A 19,789-nucleotide genomic window follows, 5' to 3' on the forward strand; every position below is an offset into this window, starting at 1 on the left:
TTTTATTGGTGGCTCTGCCCTCCCTGCCTGACAGGCAGCCAAACAGAGCAGAGCAATCTGGCTGAGCGAATGTGGAGGGAGGAGATTCAGGGCACTGCTCGGGTGTCCTTGTCAAGGTTTAGCATTTCACCTGGCAGTGGGTCAACCCAAGTAATTGAGAAAGGACTGAAAATTAAAACACGAAAAAAAGACAGTGAAATCATGTAATGGTGGACACGCCCTCATGCTGTTTTGGAGTGAAGCTTAACTGCCTGTGGTATTGCAGCTATTTTAATGGGAGAATATGTCAGGAAGGGGGCGGTTTTCTAAAGACATTTTAGTTTCACTTCTGTGTAATCATGGTGTGTACTCTCCTGGGCTTTCCTGGTTCTCACAGAGCTGCTGCATGTGGCCCTGAACCTACATGGGGAACCTCGGAGTCAGAGGCATTTTGAAGATCTGTCAGAAACATTCTGTCCAGAGTTGCACAACCACACACCCAAATTAATCTTCGGCTGAGTGTGGACGGGGATCTGCAGGGAGAAATACTCTAGGACAGTACGAACTGCTTGTTATTCCCAAGTCAGTAGCCACTTCATTCCTCCATGTGAAAACAAAACTAGACTGCTGCCTTATAAAATGTCCCTAACAAGAATGATTTCATGAGTTTATTGGTTTGGACCCCAGCAACAATCCAAATGAAGATAGTAACAGCATGTGTTTACTATGCTTGATGGATTACAACAAAAGAAATGGGCTTTGCATGATCCTGAAGAGGACAGAAACGAGCAAGTTTGTTGTTCTTTATTCCCTAGCTTTATTTTTTTCTTCTGCTGCTGCTCTGAAGACTGTTGTTAAATTCTCCACCCTTCAGATAACAGTGAATGCCTTGGCAAAAAAAAGGTATCTGGTATATGAAGGATACTCTACCGCCCTGTACTCCTTTCTGTCTTCAAAAGTGCGTTTTAAACAGGCCTTCTTTGGCTTCTGTTTATGTCAGGAGATAAATGTACCTTAGCAGGTACAATAAACTAGCTTGGTCTCCACCAAAAACATTTGGTTAGAATACTCTGAGAATGGAGATATTATTTCTTGTTTCTGCTTAATCTATGCTAGTACAGGTGAGATCAATAAAGTGGAATCAAACCCCCTCAGTTTTGAGTAGTGATCCAGTTCACACACAGCCTGCCTTGAAGGAGATCAGAAGTCTTCAAACGGGCTGCACTTGAATTATTTTATGGTCCAGGAGAAATCTTCAGATGTGTCTGCAAAGGTAACCCCCCAGAGGCAAATGAGTGAAGTTTGGGCCTTAATTGCTTTGCAAACTGATTTGATTATACACATACGTGTTTAAGGATCTTTTATGTTAAAGTCTAATCTCTTGGTAAACGTCTTGTTGAATCATTAACATAGCTGGGCTGCTCAATGTCTCTTCCTGTTGACACAAACAAGTCTTCAGTAGCACACGGTCCCCTTATTTCCCAGCCTCTTCTACCCAGTTCCCATGCACGTGAGAGCCTGCCAGCTCTGATTAGTACTTGTAAAAGATAAGTCAATGTTGCCCATGTTTGCTGAGATAGAAAGAGCCTCTGCTCCTGTTTCCACGTTACCAGTGCAGAAAGCAGTAAGATGCTTTATGTTTGACTTTGTGCAAGCTGTTAGGAGTTGCCTGTTTCTTCCCATTAACTCTGTATTCACACTTAAAGGTTACCAAACCTTCCCTTTCTTTAATGGGAACAACTAACCCTTCTTGATGCGTGTTCATATTTATTCATATTGTTTCCCAAGCATCAGATGGCCTTGTGTAAACTGGCGAAAGATCTAAACCCATACTGACAAATGACTAAAACATCCCCAAGAGAGAGATACAAAGTGAAAGAAAAAACAAATCACAACACATCTGTTTTCTATAAAATGCTTGGAAGTGTTATTTTGGTAAGATATTCAGTGGTGAGACATTCTCCAGTACCAAAGTCTGTTATTTACTTCAATGTCATTTACTGAAAATTCAGACACATGGTGACCTTAAATTTTAATCTCTGCACTAATTTCCTTGTCTATCAGGTAATGGAATGCTCAGATCATTCAGGATGGATGCATAGTTCTGACCTAGAGGTTTCCCGTGCTGAGTTTCGATTGGGTAGTAAGTGAAGAATTTGTCGGGAATCGGGGAGGTTTCTAAGGACGCGGCCGTTTGCCTCATGTGTAACCAGTTTTGCAAGGGTGGGGGCCCTGGGCTCTCCTAGTTCTCACAGCGCTGTTTTGTACCGAGGAATTAGATAAGGTAATTTATAGGAGACTTGATGAAAGGGACCTTGTTGGAGGACCAGGCTAAGATGAGCACCCCGCATGTGACGTATCACCCATGGTTATGTGTACAGGGAGCTGCCCGGAGAGGTTTGTGTTGGTATTGGCTACTGCGTGTTCCAGCCTTGGTTCATGGGGCAAGAAGAAGGTCAGCAGCAGCAGCAGCAGCAGCAGCACTTGCTGTTGTGGGGCTGGACCCGCAGCTCCCAAATCTCCTGGGCCCATCTCTGGCTTCACCAATGCAGACCGGCAACTGTACCATGCCCCAGCAGGTGGCTGAGCTCTTGCCTGGGCAATGGTGGCCCTGTGGTGTGACAGTGGCTCCAGCTGCATGGAAGTGCTGCTGGGCAGCCTGTTCGCCAGGGGGGCAAAGGCAGTTCTCTGCTGAAACAAGCGGTGTGACAGAGCTGCCCATGGCATGAGGAAGAGCTCCTCCTGCCCCGTGGGACTCTGTTGATCCGTTTGATCTGATTAGTCTTCTTTTGATTTCTAGGCTACTTTTCCCCATTTGTTCCTGTGCACACAAAGCCAGTTATAGCAAAAAGTTTTCCCCTTGTTTAGTGTTTATACCCTTAATTTATTTTTGGAAACTGAGCAGTAGAATTTATTAAAATAGAATTGTAGCTGAAACAGATAAACTAAATAACGGAAACTACTGCAAAGAGCAATGCGTCCTTTCCCTTGCTACCCTGGAAAGAAATACCACACGATAAAATACTGGATGCACATAGTCATGTGTAATTTGGCAACCAGCTAGAATCACCAGATTTATCATACACTCAACTGTGAGCATCTATAAAGATGCAAAAAAACCCCATAATCCTGATCAGAAAACAAATGCAGCATTCATGAATCAGGAAGGCATCGCTCTGCAGACTCCTGCGTAGGCCACCCATCTCTACAGGTGATTCACATGTCCTTCATGCCTCTTATCCTGTCAGTGCTCTGCCTGGATTTGGTGGAGCAAAGATGTGCTTCTTCTCCAGGATTAGTTGCTTTCATGTGCTTTGCAATCTTCACTCCACTTTGCAAGTGGGCTGATGTTTAAGTGCTTAGCTGAAAACAAAAATAGTCTTGAATCTGTTCAGACAGACCCGCTTTACACGGCTTTTGAGCCTTATTTTAGTTGGTTTTGGTGACTATTCAGTTTTCTGCATGGTGCAAGAGTTGGAGAGCAGTTCCAGAGGACAAATGCTGTAGGGCTGATTTCCCATATGATTGCGAGTGTTTGAAGTTTACAACAAATTTTACAAATACTGTGACTGATAAGGTAATCATTCAGTTGCTTCCTAGATAACATTAATACATATGGCTTATGTTTTCATCTCACACGTAAGGACATAAACAGGAACAGTGCTACATGTACTGGTATTCCCTGCCTCTTAGGACATGTCCAGTCTCTGCTGTTGAGCTTATAGTCTACAAAATGGTTGTCAAAAGGCCTCTCAAATGTGTCATATTATTTTTCCTTAAACATCCATGCGTTGCTCTCCTCCGTCAAAGTCCCAAACCCAACACTGACGTGAAGACAACACAGATTTCGGAACTGCCGACTCCCTGCTCGCAGTTGTGAAGTGCTATGGGGAGCTGGCATCTCTGCCAAACATTTGGAATGGATGTGGATGTCGGGGGGAGTTGATCCTGAGATCCTGTTGCTGTGCGGCTTTGTGTGCACCTTAGGAAAGGACTTTCTTTCTTATCGATTAATAGAGGGAAAAGAAAATCAAACTTGTATGTCAGCAGGCATAGATTTAATGAGTAGCTTTTTAATGACAGATAGTATATATCTGCATTCAACCATATTTCGTATCCTGACTTGCTCTATGTGTTCATGTGTCAGATAAGTTTTAATAAGTGATCTGTTGGTTGAGATATTTGTACAGATGGACACAGGCCTCAAGGTCTTGGTCTTTGTCTCTGTAGTCAGTGCTGTGGCCCCTTGGTGTCTGCACTCCTGTCAGCAATCGCTTTGTGGAATAGACTCTGAAATGCACTCATCCCCTGCCTTCAGTACTTGAAACCCTTCAATAATTTGTAGTTAAAAGGCAAAGGCAGATATTCATGCCTTATAAATGCCTCAGCGTAATAACTTTTGTCTTCAGTGTAACTGGGCACCGGTTTCAGAGACAATCTTTGCATTTCTACTATGAAGAACAAACTAGATTATATCCTAGCAGCTATGGCTTTGCATTTGTTAGCAAGACTGATAATTTACCCTAGTGAAGGAGAATGGCTGAAGGAAAAAAAATGTGATAAAATAGAGAACAGGAATTTTACAGCACTTTCTAATTTTGAATCCATTCTGTTGTAGAATCCTAGAATATCTCAAGGGGAACCCGGGCTGCGGCAGAGCCGGGAGCTGACGGACCCTCGGCTGGGCGGGGAACGTGAGGAGGGACAGCAGGGACGGCCGGGGGGCTCTGCCCGCTCCGGCTTCGTGTTGTCCTGAGCGCGGGAGCGGGGCGACACCGGGACCCCCCGGAGAGGAGCGGGGGACAGCGGGACCCCGCCGGGAACAGCGGGGCAGGGAGGTCCCGGAGCCAGCGGGGAGGGACGCCCGGCCAGCCCTGCCTGCGGGGACTCGCTCCCTTCTCGGGGAGACACACAAGCCCGCGGGGGCCGGAGCACCGGGCTCGGGGGTCGGTATGTGTCCCCCCCGCCGCCGGGGCTTATCGGTGCTGGGCGGGCGGGCGCTGGGACCCCGCGGACAACGTGCCGGACCCCTCTGGCCACGCCCCCGCGCCCCCAGCTCCGCCCCAGCGGAGCCTCCTCCCCCGGGCGGGGCGGGGCCCAGGGCGCCTGCGCGGGGCGGGGCCGAGGAGTTCAGTGCGCTGGCGGCCGCCGTTTCTGTTTCATTATGTTTGCGGCTCCGAGCCGAGCAGGTTTGGGTTGCGGTCGTGGTTGCGGCCCGGCGCCTCCAGCGAAGGGAGAGCCCGGCCTGCCCGGGGGGAGGAACAGAGGCAAGTCCTGCAGCTGGGGCTGGACAGCGGGTGCATTTGGCCAGAGGGAGGGCTCAGAGACAGAGACTAAGGTGTGAATTGGGGGGCTCACAAAAAAGAGACTAAGTCGTGAATTTGGGTCCCAAACAGAGACTAAAAGTTATGAATTATAGGGCTCACAAACCAGAGACTAAGTCGTGCATTGGGGGGGCTCACAAACAGACACTAAGTCAGGAATTGGGGGGGCTCACAAAAAAGAGACTAAGTCAGGAATCGCAGAGCTCACAAACAGAGACTAAGTTATAAATTGTGGGGCTCAGAAACAGAGACTAAGTTATAAATTGTGAGGCTCACAAACAGAGACTAAGTCGTGAATTGAGGGAGCTCACAGAGACTAAGTCGTGAATTGAGGGGGCTCACAAACAGAGACTAAGTCGTGAATTGAGGGAGCTCACAAACAGAGACTAAGTCATGAATTGAGGGGGCTCACAAACAGAGACTAAGTCGGGAATTGAGGGGGCTCACAAACAGAGACTAAGTTGTGAATTGAGGGGGCTCACAGAGACTAAGTCAGGAATTGTGGGGGCTCACAGAGTAAATCCTAATTTGGGTTACAGAGACTAAGTCATGAATCTGGGGCTCAGAGATTAAGTTGTGCATTGCAGGGCTCACCAAAAAGAGACTAAGTCAGGAACTGGAGAGCTCACAAACAGAGACTAAGTCGTGAATTGCGGGGGCTTACAAACAGAGACTGATTCAGTGTTTGTGACTGACAACCAGGCTCATGTGGCCTGTGCAGGGCTGGACACCAAGTGCTGTGTGTGGAAGGGCTGGAACCCGTGTCACTGGGGCAGTTCTGGGCTGGAGGAGGAGACTCAGTCCCTGTTCCTGTGGTTGCAGTGAGGCTCATGTGGCCGCTGATGGGTCAGACACCAAGTCCTGTGTTTCGGGTGCTTGAAACGCGGCTCATTTGGCCGGTTTTGTTCGGGGCTCAGCCCGGAGCCCCCCGGGTGTGTCCGGGGCGGGCGCAGCCCGCTCGGGGCAGGGCCCGAAGGGCTGTGAGAGCCGAGGCGTCCCTTCACCTCCCTGCCGAGCTGTGCGGCGGGTCCGGGCAGCCGGTGCCGGGGCAGCCCCAGGGCCGCCGGTGGCTCCAGCCTTCCCGGGGTGTCCCCGGCAGCCCGGCCCGGCAGCAGCCGCGGGGGAACGCGGGACTTGAGCTCCGCAGCTCCGGCAGCTCCCGGCTCGGTTCCGGCGCTGCTGCTCCTGCTCCTGCCCGCCGGGCCGGGGCCGGGGAGGCCGGACTCGGGGCTCCGGGAGCTCGGGGGAGCGGAACCCTCCGGCCCCGGCCGCGCGGGGAGCGGCGGACACCAAGTCCCGGGCCGGCAGCAGCCCCTGCAGGGCCGCAGCCCCGGTCCCCGCGAGCCCCGTCCCCGGTTGCAGCCGCAGCCCAAGCTCACCGCCCCCGGGCCGGGGCTGCAGCGCCGCGTCCCGCTCGCTGGTTCCCCCGGAGCGCCCGGTCCGGTACCAGCGTCCGCCTGGAGCGGAGCCGCCGCGGTTCTGCCGGAAGAAGAGGCGGCGCGTGCGCGGGGCGGGCCGGAAATGCAGCGCACCTGGGCGGGGCGGGGCCAGCGCAGGTGCGAGGGGCGGGGCCTCGTGGCGCATGCGCGGGGCGGGGCCAGCACAGGTGTGAGGGGCGGGGCGGGGCCCGGGGCGCGTGCGCGGGGCGGGGCCGAGGGTATTTAAGGCGCTTGGTTCCGTCCGTTCCGGTTTCTCGGTGCGTGCGGGGGCGGCAGCGGCCGGTCCGGGCTCTCCCGGCGGGGCCCAGGTGAGGTGCGGGGAGCTCGGCCCGGGCGCGGCCGCGCCGGGGGTCGGGGCTGGGAGCGCGGGGCCGGGCAGCGGGGAAGGGGCCGCGGCCCCGGGGGCTCTCGGGGCGGAGGCGGGTGGGCAAGGGCAGCCGGTGCCCGGGCGGCTCCGCGGAGCAGCAGCCGCAGCCGCGGGGCTCGGGGCGCCGGGGCGGAATAAAGCCCGGAGGGCCGGAGCCCGGCGCCCCCCGTCCCCGCCCGAGCCGCCCGCGGCCACACGGGGCCGGGCCCGCTCCGCGGGTCCCCCCAGCCAGTTCTCAAGCACCGCCCGACACCGCCGGGGCTCCCGACATCACACACGGGGTTGGGTTCGCTGGGGCTGCGGGTCCGTGGGTGCTTGTGCAACTGGAGCCCCGGGCGTTTCCCAGCCCTGAGCACGGAGCCTGAGCTGCGTTCTCGGGGCTGGGAAAGGGGCTCCTGGGGCCCAGGCCTGGGCTTTGGGCTCAGGAACAGAGACCCAGTCGCTGTTCCTGGGCTCAGAGCCAGGGGCCGGGTTGGCCCCTTGGGCAGGGCTGGTGGGGCACAGGGGAGGGGGGTGGGCAGCAGTGGGAGGCTGGGGAGGCAGAGGGGGGGCCAGGCAGGGGGACCCCCTCCGGAGGGGGGGGTCCGGACGCCCTGGCCCCCAAACGCTCCGAAGCCGGCATGCACCAGGCCGTTTCAGGTGTTCGACTTAGTTTCTGGCACGAAAAGTGATTTTCCCCCCTTTTTTTATTCAAGGACTGTTCAACCACTAGATAATTAGTTCATATTTATTCATGATTAGTTATGACAGGTCATATTCATATGCAGCTTGTGACAGTGATTGATTTATGATCTGGCCCAAGGCCAAGCTCATTGGAACAAGCACAAGCTGAAATGGGCTGGAAGCAAAACGAGCTGGAGCTGAACTGGAGCTGGAGCTGCACAACAACTGGAACCAGAAGCAGCTGAAGAGGAGCTGGAACCACAAACAAGCTTGAAGCTGCACAGACTGGAGCTGGAGCTGAAAGAAACCAGAGAGAGAAATTGGAACCAGAACTCAACTGGAGCCACTCACAAGCTTGATGTGATACATACAAGTCGCAAACACAAACTGAAGAAACAGGAGTACACACAGAACATATGAAGGCACAAGCACAAACACAATAAAAAGTGGTTACTACCAATAAACAGGTGCACACAACAACTAACATGGAGGCACACACCAAAACCCAACAGGTGCAGAAACCAAAAAGCAACAGCTGAAAAAACTCAAACACAATGGGTGCATAAACCCAAAAACCATGGGTGCACAAAACAAAAAACAAGAGGGGCAAAACCCCAAAACCACGGCTGCAAACCCCCCAAAACCACAGACCTGGAGCTGGAGCTGAAACCCCCGCGGCCAAACCCCCCGGCCCCCCAGCCCAGCGGGGCCAGCGGCTCCGGCCGGACCCCCCAGCGCCCGCTGCCGCCTCCCCGAACACCCCCCGGCCCGGCCCGGCCCCGGCTCAGAACCGCGGGGCCCCCCCTGCACCCCCAGCAGCCTCCAGCCCCGGGGGAGCCCTGCCGGGGGACGGGACCCCCCTCCCCGGCCCGCAGCAGGACGGGGGGCGAAGCCCCGAGCACAGACCCGCTCCCCGAGCCCCCGGGACACTCACCGGGCACGTCCTCGCCGCCTCGGGGCCGTCCGGGCTCCTCGCCCGGCGCCGGGATGAGCCTCTGCTCCCGCCGCAGCGCTGGGGACCGGGACCAAAGGGGCTCCGGCCCGAGCCCGGCTCCGCGCAGGGCCCAGGGCCGCCCCGCGGCCCCGCCGAGTGGAAGGCAGCTCCCCCGGCAGCAGCTGCCCCGGGCCCGGCAGAGCCCCCGCCGGGCAGAGCCCGCACCGGGACCCGCTCCCGCCGGCCCCGCTCCCGCCTCTGCGCGTGCGCCCGCCGGAGCGGCGCCCCCTGCCGGCCCGGGGAGCTTTTGAAGCCTCGGGCGGCCGCCGCGTCACGTGACCGCGGGCGCAGCTGCGCTCGCGGGGCGCGTCCGTGCGCGGCTTGGCCCCGCCCCTCTCGGCCCCGCCCCTCTCGGCCCCGCCCCCTCATCTCCGCCCCTCTCTCCCGCACAGTGGCGCCGCCTGGCGGACACAGCGCGGCACTGCAGAGCGCAGTGGGCGGCACAGCAGTCCCCGGTACCGGTGACACCTTCCCGTGTCCCATTCAACTGGCGGGGGGGAGAACCCGGGTCCCCGCATCGGGAAGGGGGGGGCAAGGTGTCTGGGAATAGTCGCTGGTGTGGGATGGGCTGGGGGAGCTCAGGGTACGGCTCGGCCTGACCCCCCCGCCCCGGGCTGGTGACAAGAGGGACCCGTAAGGACCAGGCGACATGCGGACACTTTCCACCACCCCTTATCGAAGCCATTGTAGGTTTTAACCCTTGCCCGCCGCTGCCTCTGTCCGGGACCTGCCCGCAGGCACCTGGAGCTCCTGCGGAGAGAGGGGACGAGTTCAGCCTCAGCAGCCGCCCCCCAACCGGGGGTGTCCCCTCCCCCCAGGCTCAGCCGCCCCCCGGCCCCACGCACCTTCGCGCCCCGTCCGTGTCCAGCACGTCCTCGCTGCGGGCTCGGCTGCGCTGACGTGAAACCAACGAGGCACCAACACCAACCAGACACACAGGGGAACGCACCGAACAAACGCGGCACCAGCACCGACCCAATGAAAACCGGTCACCGCGTCCCCGCTGCGGGCTCAGCTGCGCTCGGGGCGCGGCCGAGCGGGTTGGCCACACCCCCTCTGATCTCGGCAACGCCCTCTCTTCTCTTGGTTCCGCCCCCTCTGACTCGGTCCCGCCCCCCTCACTCGGTCCCGCCCCCCCCGCAGCCCGGGATGGCGCCGCCTGGCGGACACCGCGCGGCCCTGCAGAGCGCAGCGCCATCTCGTGTCCGTTCGGCGGCACCGCAGCCGGGGCAGGGACAGCGGGGCCGGGACTGGCACACGGGGGACTCACACGGGAACGACCCCCGGGCAGCCCCGGTTCGTGCTCCCGCTTCGCTCTCCCCCTCGTGGGACAACTCCTGTCGCTGCCGCCCCCGCCCCAAAACGAACCTCCCAGCCCCCAGCCCCAGGGCTGCACTTGGCCTTTCTGGACGGTTCTGCCGCATTTTCTGCGGCAAACGCCGCGTCTCGGGTGTTAAACGAGGGTTTCCCGGGGCTGCTGAGAGCTCCCAAAGCCCTGGGGTCGCTGCTGGAGCCGCTCTGCCCTCCCCCAGAGCACAGAAACAACAGCACAACTTTTCTTACCTTTTTATAAAGTCGTCTATTTTTTCTGTTACAATTTATAGAAGGTGTTTCTCACCAACCCACAGCATGTGCTGCGTTGAACTTCCGTCCCATCCTGCAGATCGTTCTGCGCTTTGACTGCCCCGTTCAGCCGCTGCCCCTTTACTGGCTCCTGCAAACACCAACAGAGCAGCTCGGGGTGGTTTTGGGAGCCCCTGCAATCCTGGTCATCACCAAGTGAGGTGTTCAGCCTTCTCATCTGTCTTCGGCAACTGCACTAATTAATTCAGAAACTTTAATAAAGTGTAGCTAAGGAGCTCCTTTCCTGACTGCTTTCAAAGAACAAACCACCTTCATCACCAGAATAAATTCCTCACTTCTCTTTTCCGTGCTAGAGTTTGTTTCTCACCTGGCTCCGCTGTTAATTGACGGTACAACAGACACAGGCCACTGGGGGACAAATACGGCCCGTCTGGGGAAATCGGGATATAAAATCCTGCCAGAGCCTCCCCAGCGCGGATTCGGTGTCTCTGGGCAGCGTGGGGCCCGGCGCCCGCCATTCACCGAGGGAACCCGGGGCGTCCCGGGCAGAGACGGGAGTTTTGGGGCCCCCGACCCCCTGGGCACGGACCTTGTAGAGAGCGTCTCACGCTGGTTCAGCGCTGAGTGTGTCAGGCCGGAGAACTGACCATAGAGACGGGTGTGACCAGCCCGCTCGGCTGTGCTAACGCCAAACCGACCGATACCGGGAACGGCACCTCGTTCTGGGGGGTAACGGGGCTGCGGCGGGGACGCGGGCTGATGGTGATTTATACAAGGAGGGAGAACTCCTGCGTAACCGGTAAATAAATGTCCCTTTACGGGCGGCCAGCCCTGTCCATTGCCAGCCACGGCACCAGCAGATCGAGGGCGATTGCGCAGGCTCGGTCCATCCCTGGTTCCCCTCTCCCTTGCGCTGCTGTTCTCAGGGTCCCTGTGCTCCGCGCCCCGTGTCCTGCCTGGCGATGCTCTCCCGGGCTGGCAGGAACGCCATTCAGTTCCAGGGCTGCTGGGGCAGCCAGAGCCCCAGAGACCAGGCCTGTGCGGCCCCGAGCGCACGCAACGCTCGACACGCTGGTTCTGTGGGCGGCGGAACACTTACCAAGAGCAGAAATCGGTGCTTCAGCTGCTTGTTGGGCTGGATGCAGCCGTACTGGGGCCCCTCGTTGCAGACGGTGCCGGTCGGGTCGAAGAAAGGCACGTGCCCGTCCTTGCCCGTGCACAGATAGACCTTTTCCAGCTGCAGCTTGTAGGCGGCGTTCAGGTTCTGTTCGGGGCTCCAGAGCACGCGGCCGTACAGGATTTGCCCTGAGGAGGGCGGGAGAAACACGGTCGGGTTAAATTCTCCAGAAAACAACAGAAAAGAATGAACAAGAGGAGCCTCGTGAGAGCCAAATGCCCTCTGGCCACGCACCGAGCCTGCCGTCCCCAGCACCCCCGGGTCCCTTTCCCCTACGCTGCTCTCTAAGAGTTCATTCCCCAACTTACACTGGAACCTGGGGTTGTTCCTGCGCAGATTCAAAGCTCTACACTTGCCCTTGTTCTATTTCATTACATTTTTCCCTGCCCAGCTCTCCAGCCTGTCCAGGTCTCTGATGGCAGCACAGCTTCCAGTGTCACCACTCCTCCCAGCTCGGTGTCACCAGCAAACCTGCTGACAGTCACTCTGTTTCCTCATCCAAATCATTGATGAATATATTGAATAATACTGGCCCCAGCACTGCCCCCTGAGGCCCTGCACTGGATACAGGATCAACTGGACTCTGCCCATTGACCACGACTCTCTGGCTTCTTCCCTTCAGCCAGTTCGCAGTCACCTCACCGCCCGCTCACCCAGACCGCACTCCCTCAAGGAGGGACAAGCCGTTCCACCAGTTTCCCAGGGATGGAGGTGAGGCTGACCGGTCTGGAGTCACCCGGGTCCTCCTTCTTGCCCTTTTTGAAGACTGCAGTGACATTTGCTTTCCTCCAGTCCTCAGGCACCTCTCCCGTTTCCCAGGACTTGGCAAAGATGATGGAGAGCGGTCCAGCAATGGCCTCAGCCGGCTCCCTCAGCACCCGCGGGTGCCTCCCATCCGGACCCATGGATTGATGGTGTCCAGATTGCCCGACTGCTCCCTGACCCCGTCCTCACCAGCCCAGGCAGGCTCTCCACTGTCCTGCCTTCCTCTGGGCTCAGCGGTGCGGGATCCTCAGCACAGCCCCGGCAGGGCAGGCAGAGACACAGAACATCCAGTAGCTCTGCCTTCTCTGTACCTTCTGTCACCAGGGCACCCACCGTTCCTCAGCGGGCCTGCATTGCCTCTGCTGTTAGTTTGATCTGCTGCCCATTTGAAAAAGCTCTTCCTGTTGTCCGTGACCCCTCTCGCCAGCTGTAATTCTAAGGAGGCCTCAGCTTTCCCAGTTGCCTCCTACACCCTCTGACAACAGCCTGATATTCTCCCCAAGTGCCCAGCCCCTCTTCCCATGATCTAGAAACGCTTCTCTTCCACTTCAGCTAACCCAGCAGCTCCTGTTTAGCCACGCAGGTCTCCTGGCTCCCTTCCTTGGCTTCCTACGTGTCGGGATGCTCTGATCCTGTGCCGGTACAAACAGTCCCTGAACAGTGACCAACTATCTTGGGCCCCTTCACCTTCAAGCAGCCTCTCCCATGGGATTTCCCGCAGCAAGTGCCTGAAAAGGCCAAAGTTTGCCCCGCTGAAGTCCAGGGTTGCAACTCTGCTTCTATCCTGCTCCTGCCACACGAGATCCTCAACTCCACCATCTCGTGGGCGCTGCAGCCAAGGCAGCCCCAACCCTCACCGCTCCAACCAGCCCCTCCTTGTTAGTGCGGATGAGGTGCAGCAGGCGCCTCTTCCAGCAGAGATGGTGTGCTCGCCGGAGCAGTCCTTCCTGGGACAGACGGGAGGCACCGCGGGCACCAGCGGCACCCCGAGCCGGCACCGTGGGATGCGTTTGCCCGACACCCACCGGCTGCCAACGGGGCTGAGCGGGCGAGACCGAATTCACAGCAGGACCCGACCCTCCCAGGAACGTCCGTCCGCTCCAGCAGATGCGGGACGGACAAACGTGACCCGCGGGGTTAATTTGAGCCGCTGTGCCAGCAGCGGGACTGAAGGAAGAAACAGACACGGGCAGAACTCAGAGAAAGGAATTCCTTCTAAAAGTGAACCAAACTTTCTTAACACACGGGCCTCCGCCAAGCACAGCGCTACCGATTAAGTTGTGGACGCAAATTCCCGCTTTTAACTTGCTGAGGGCAAAACAACCTTGAACACATCAGCACCGCTGGTGTCCACCGGCCCCGGCTTAACTAGAAAAGCGCATTTACAACGCAACGAACGGGTTTTTTTCTCCGAGTCTGTAACGCGGGCCGGTTCCTAAGCAGCCACACAACTGCTGTGCCCGCGGCTGCTCCAAGGGCCACAGGGATGCTCTGGGTTCGGTTAATTACACGCACATAATCGCTTCCGAAGCTGAACCCGCCGGCCTCACCCGTTGCAGGAGCCGGTCGCTCTCCAGAGCTGGGAGGGCGAGTCGAAGGTCTGAGCGCTCCACAGCAGCTGCAGGTCGAACTGGATCCTGCCAGGTGCCCCGGGGTCAGGAAAGCCGAGCTGGCGTGGGGCAGGCTGTGGTGCTCCAGCACAAACAGCCCTGGGGCAGGACACGGGGGGACGGGTCAGGCAGCGCAGGGGGACTCCTCCCGGGAACAGCGACCCGTCCCGGCGCCGGGGATCCGGGAATGAGGGGGGCGGATGGGGAACCCGGGCTGCGGCAGAGCCGGGAGCTGACGGACCCTCGGCTGGGCGGGGAACGTGAGGAGGGACAGCGAGGACGGCCGGGGGGCTCTGCCCGCTCCGGCTTCGTGTTGTCCTGAGCGCGGGAGCGGGGCGACACCGGGACCCACGGAGAGGAGCGGGGGACAGCGGGACCCCGCCGGGAACAGCGGGGCAGGGAGGCCCCGAAGCCAGCGGGGAGGGACGCCCGGCCAGCCCTGCCCGCGGGGACTCGCTCCCTTCTCGGGGAGACACACAAGCCCGCGGGGGCCGGAGCGCCGGGCTCGGGGGTCGGTCGGTGCCCCCCCCGCCGCCGGGGCTTATCGGTGCTGGGCGGGCGGGCGCTGGGACCCCGCGGACAACGTGCCGGACCCCTCTGGCCACGCCCCCGCGCCCCCAGCTCCGCCCCAGCGGAGCCTCCTCCCCCGGGCGGGGCGGGGCCCAGGGCGCCTGCGCGGGGCGGGGCCGAGGAGTTCAGTGCGCTGGCGGCCGCCGTTTCTGTTTCATTATGTTTGCGGCTCCGAGCCGAGCGGGTTCGGGTTGCGGTCGTGGTTGCGGCTCCGCGGGCGGGGGGACCGGCCCGGCCGTTCGGCGGGAGCTCGGAGCGGCGGAGGGGCCGAGTCCGCCCGCCCCAGGTGAGAGGCCCGACCGGCCCGGGGAGCGGCAGCAGCGGGGGCTCTCGGGGCGGAGGCGGGTGGGCAAGGGCAGCCGGTGCCCGGGCGGCTCCGCGGAGCAGCAGCCGCGGGGCTCGGGGCGCCGGGGGGAATAAAGCCCGGAGGGCCGGAGCCCGGCGCCCCCCGTCCCCGCCCGAGCCGCCCGCGGCCACACGGGGCCGGGCCCGCTCCGCGGGTCCCCCCAGCCAGTTCTCAAGCACCGCCCGACACCGCCGGGGCTCCCGGCCCGGCCCCGACAGCACACGCGGGGTTGGGGTTTTGGGGGCTCAGCAGCACCGAGCAGCCGTGAAACCGACTCGGGGCGTCTGGGGTCTCTGAACCGGCCCCGTCCCGTCCGGGGTTTTCCCGCAGCAAGAGTTGGGCTGTGAGATAGAACGGGCTGCGGGGGCTGCCGAGGGACAGGAGCTCCCTGGGGGTGCAGGGGCAGAGCCGAGGGCTGGGGCAGCCCAAAGCCGGGCTCCCCGGGCCGGGCTGGGCGCTCAGAGCCCCAGTCCCCCGTTTCCAGGGCCTGAGAGCGGCTGGGGCTGCTGGGGGCTCAGCCCGGCTGGGAAGCAGAGCCCGAGGCGGGTGGGTTGGGGCTCAGCGCCCGGGGGGAGGCTGAGCTGTGCCCCGGCACCTCCAGCGAAGGGAGAGCCCGTCCTGCCCGGGGGAGGAACAGAGACAAGTCCTGCAGCTGGGGCTGGACAGCGGGTGCATTGGGACAGAGACTAAGGTGTGAGTTGGGGGGCTCACAAACAGAGACTAAGTCGTGAATTGGGGGGGCTCACAAACAGACTAGGTCCTAATTTGGGTCACAGAGACTAAGTCATGAATCTGGGGCTCAGAGATTAAGTTGTGCATTGAGGGGCTCACCAAAAAGAGACTAAGTCAGGAACTGGAGAGCTCACAAACAGAGACTAAGTTGTGAGTGAGCTTTCTTGTGGGGCCCACAACAAAGAGACTAAATCGTGAGTCTGGGTCACAAACAGAGGCTAAGTTGTGAATTGTGGAGCTCACAAACCAGAGACTAAGTCGTGCATTAGGGGGCTCACAAACGGAGAGTAAGTCGTGAAGTGGGGGGCTCACAAAGAGAGACTAAGTCGGGAATTGAGGGGGCTCACAAACAGACTAGGTCCTAATTTGGGTCACAGAGACTAAGTCATGAATCTGGGGCTCAGAGATTAAGTTGTGGATTGTGAGGCTCACCAAAAAGAGACAGGAACTGGAGAGCTCACAAACAGAGACTAAGTTGTGAATTGTGGGGCTCACAAACCAGAGACTAAGTCAGGAATTGGGGGGGCTCACAAACAGAGACTAAGTGGTGAATCTGGGTCACAGAGCTGTGTATTGTGGTGTTGATTAAAAAAGAGACTAAGTCATGAATCTGGGCTACAGAGGCTGATTCAGTGTTTGTGACTGACAACCAGGCTCATGTGGCCTGTGCAGGGCTGGACACCAAGTGCTGTGTGTGGAAGGGCTGGAACCCGTGTCACTGGGGCAGTTCTGGGCTGGAGGAGGAGACTCAGTCCCTGTTGCTGTGGTTGCAATGAGGCTCATGTGGCCGCTGATGGGTCAGACACCAAGTCCTGTGTTTCGGGTGCTTGAAACGCGGCTCATTTGGCCGGTTTTGTTCGGGGCTCAGCCCGGAGCCCCCCGGGTGTGTCCGGGGTGGGCGCAGCCCCCTCGGGGCGGGGCCCGAAGGGCTGTGAGAGCCGAGGCGTCCCCTCCCTTCCCCTCCCCTCCCCGGTCGGTGTTCGGGGGTTCGGGAGCCCCGTTGGGCCCCGTTGGCCCCGAGCTGTGCGGCGGGTCCGGGCAGCCGGTGCCGGGGCAGCCCCAGGGCCGCCGGTGGCTCCAGCCTTCCCGGGGTGTCCCCGGCAGCCCGGCCCGGCAGCAGCCGCGGGGGAACGCGGGACTTGAGCTCCGCAGCTCCGGCAGCTCCCGGCTCGGTTCCGGCGCTGCTGCTCCTGCTCCTGCCCGCCGGGCCGGGGCCGGGGAGGCCGGACTCGGGGCTCCGGGAGCTCGGGGGAGCGGAACCCTCCGGCCCCGGCCGCGCGGGGAGCGGCGGACACCAAGTCCCGGGCCGGCAGCAGCCCCTGCAGGGCCGCAGCCCCGGTCCCCGCGAGCCCCGTCCCCGGTTGCAGCCGCAGCCCAAGCTCACCGCCCCCGGGCCGGGGCTGCAGCGCCGCGTCCCGCTCGCTGGTTCCCCCGGAGCGCCCGGTCCGGTACCAGCGTCCGCCTGGAGCGGAGCCGCCGCGGTTCTGCCGGAAGAAGAGGCGGCGCGTGCGCGGGGCGGGCCGGAAATGCAGCGCACCTGGGCGGGGCGGGGCCGTCGCAGGTGCGAGGGGCGGGGCCTCGTGGCGCATGCGCGGGGCGGGGCCAGCACAGGTGTGAGGGGCGGGCGGGGCCCGGGGCGCGTGCGCGGGGCGGGGCCGAGGGTATTTAAGGCGCTTGGTTCCGTCCGTTCCGGTTTCTCGGTGCGTGCGGGGGCGGCAGCGGCCGGTCCGGGCTCTCCCGGCGGGGCCCAGGTGAGGTGCGGGGAGCTCGGCCCGGGCGCGGCCGCGCCGGGGGTCGGGGCTGGGAGCGCGGGGCCGGGCAGCGGGGAAGGGGCCGCGGCCCCGGGGGCTCTCGGGGCGGAGGCGGGTGGGCAAGGGCAGCCGGTGCCCGGGCGGCTCCGCGGAGCAGCAGCCGCAGCCGCGGGGCTCGGGGCGCCGGGGCGGAATAAAGCCCGGAGGGCCGGAGCCCGGCGCCCCCCGTCCCCGCCCGAGCCGCCCGCGGCCACACGGGGCCGGGCCCGCTCCGCGGGTCCCCCCAGCCAGTTCTCAAGCACCGCCCGACACCGCCGGGGCTCCCGACATCACACACGGGGTTGGGTTCGCTGGGGCTGCGGGTCCGTGGGTGCTTGTGCAACTGGAGCCCCGGGCGTTTCCCAGCCCTGAGCACGGAGCCTGAGCTGCGTTCTCGGGGCTGGGAAAGGGGCTCCTGGGGCCCAGGCCTGGGCTTTGGGCTCAGGAACAGAGACCCAGTCGCTGTTCCTGGGCTCAGAGCCAGGGGCCGGGTTGGCCCCTTGGGCAGGGGCTGGTGGGGCACAGGGGAGGGGGGTGGGCAGCAGTGGGAGGCTGGGGAGGCAGAGGGGGGGCCAGGCAGGGGGACCCCCTCCGGAGGGGGGGGTCCGGACGCCCTGGCCCCCAAACGCTCGGACGCCGGCATGCACCAGGCCGTTTCAGGTGTTCGACTTAGTTTCTGGCGCGAAAAGTGATTTTCCCCCCTTTTTTATTCAAGGAATGTTCAACCACTGGACTAGTTATTAGATAAGTAGTTCATCTTTATTAATGATTAATTATGACAGGTCATATTCATATGCAGCTTGTGACAGTGATTGATTTACGATCTGGAACAAGGCCAAGCTCATTGGAACAGCACAAGCTGAAATGGGCTGGAAGCACAAGGAGCTGGATCTGCACAACAACTGGAACCAGAAGCAGCTGAAGAGGAGCTGGAACCACAAACAAGCTTGAAGCTGCACAGACTGGAGCTGGAGCTGAAAGAAACCAGAGAGAGAAATTGGAACCAGAACTCAACTGGAGCCACCCACAAGCTTGATGTGATACATACAAGTCTCAAACAGAAACTGAATAAACAGGAGTACACACTGAACAAATGAAGGCACAAACACAATAAATGTGGTTACTACCAATAAACAGGTGCACACAACAACTAACATGGAGGCACACACCAAAACCCAACAGGTGCAGAAACCAAAAAGCAACAGCTGAAGAAACTCAAACACAATGGGTGCATAAACCCAAAAACCACGGGTGCACAAAACAAAAAACAAGAGGGGCAAAACCCAAAACCACGGCTGCAAACCCCCCAAAACCACAGACCCCCTAAGAACAAAACGGGTGCAGAACCCCCCAAACGGGGACACAACCCGGCCCCCCAGGCCGAGCTGGAGCAGAAACCCCTGCGGCCAAACCCCCCGGCCCCCCAGCCCAGCGGGGCCAGCGGCTCCGGCCGGACCCCCCAGCGCCCGCTGCCGCCTCCCCGAACACCCCCCGGCCCGGCCCGGCCCCGGCTCAGAACCGCGGGGCCCCCCCTGCACCCCCAGCAGCCTCCAGCCCCGGGGGAGCCCTGCCGGGGGACGGGACCCCCCTCCCCGGCCCGCAGCAGGACGGGGGGCGAAGCCCCGAGCACAGACCCGCTCCCCGAGCCCCCGGGACACTCACCGGGCACGTCCTCGCCGCCTCGGGGCCGTCCGGGCTCCTCGCCCGGCGCCGGGATGAGCCTCTGCTCCCGCCGCAGCGCTGGGGACCGGGACCAAAGGGGCTCCGGCCCGAGCCCGGCTCCGCGCAGGGCCCAGAGCCGCCCCGCGGCCCCGCCGAGTGGAAGGCAGCTCCCCCGGCAGCAGCTGCCCCGGGCCCGGCAGAGCCCCCGCCGGGCAGAGCCCGCACCGGGACCCGCTCCCGCCGGCCCCGCTCCCGCCTCTGCGCGTGCGCCCGCCGGAGCGGCGCCCCCTGCCGGCCCGGGGAGCTTTTGAAGCCTCGGAGGGGCCGCCGCATCACGTGACCGCGGGCTCAGCTGCGCTCGCGGGGCGCGTCCGTGCGCGGCTTGGCTCCGCCCCTCCCGGCTCCGCCCCTCCCGGCTCCGCCCCTCTCGGCCCCGCCCCCTCATCTCCGCCCCTCTCTCCCGCACAGTGGCGCCGCCTGGCGGACACAGCGCGGCACTGCAGAGCGCAGTGGGCGGCACAGCAGCCCCCGGTACCGGTGACACCTTCCCGTGTCCCATTCAACTGGCGGGGGGGGCAGAACCCGGGTCCCCGCATCGGGAAGTGGGGGGCAAGGTGTCTGGGAATAGTCGCTGGTGTGGGATGGGCTGGGGGAGCTCAGGGCACGGCTCGGCCTGACCCCCCCGCCCCGGGCTGCTGACAAGAGGGACCCGTAAGGACCAGGCGACATGCGGACACTTTCCACCACCCCCTTATCGAAGCCATTGTAGGTTTTAACCCTTCCCGCC

The 19,789-nt window shown here is 61.0% G+C and overlaps 1 long non-coding RNA gene across 1 annotated transcript; it reads right to left on the reverse strand.

Annotated features, from left to right (window-relative positions):
• Nucleotides 1-18,077: 18,077 nt before the first annotated feature.
• LOC309438635 lies at nucleotides 18,078-19,389 on the reverse strand. Its single transcript, XR_014183830.1, has 2 exons — nucleotides 19,003-19,389; nucleotides 18,078-18,314 (listed from the first exon to the last, which is right to left on the reverse strand). It is a non-coding gene; the product is annotated as an uncharacterized lncRNA (long non-coding RNA).
• Between the last annotated feature and the right edge of the window lie 400 nt (nucleotides 19,390-19,789).

Source organism: Streptopelia decaocto (genome assembly GCF_964273445.1).
Source record: "Streptopelia decaocto genome assembly, chromosome: 4".
NCBI lineage: Eukaryota > Metazoa > Chordata > Aves > Columbiformes > Columbidae > Streptopelia > Streptopelia decaocto.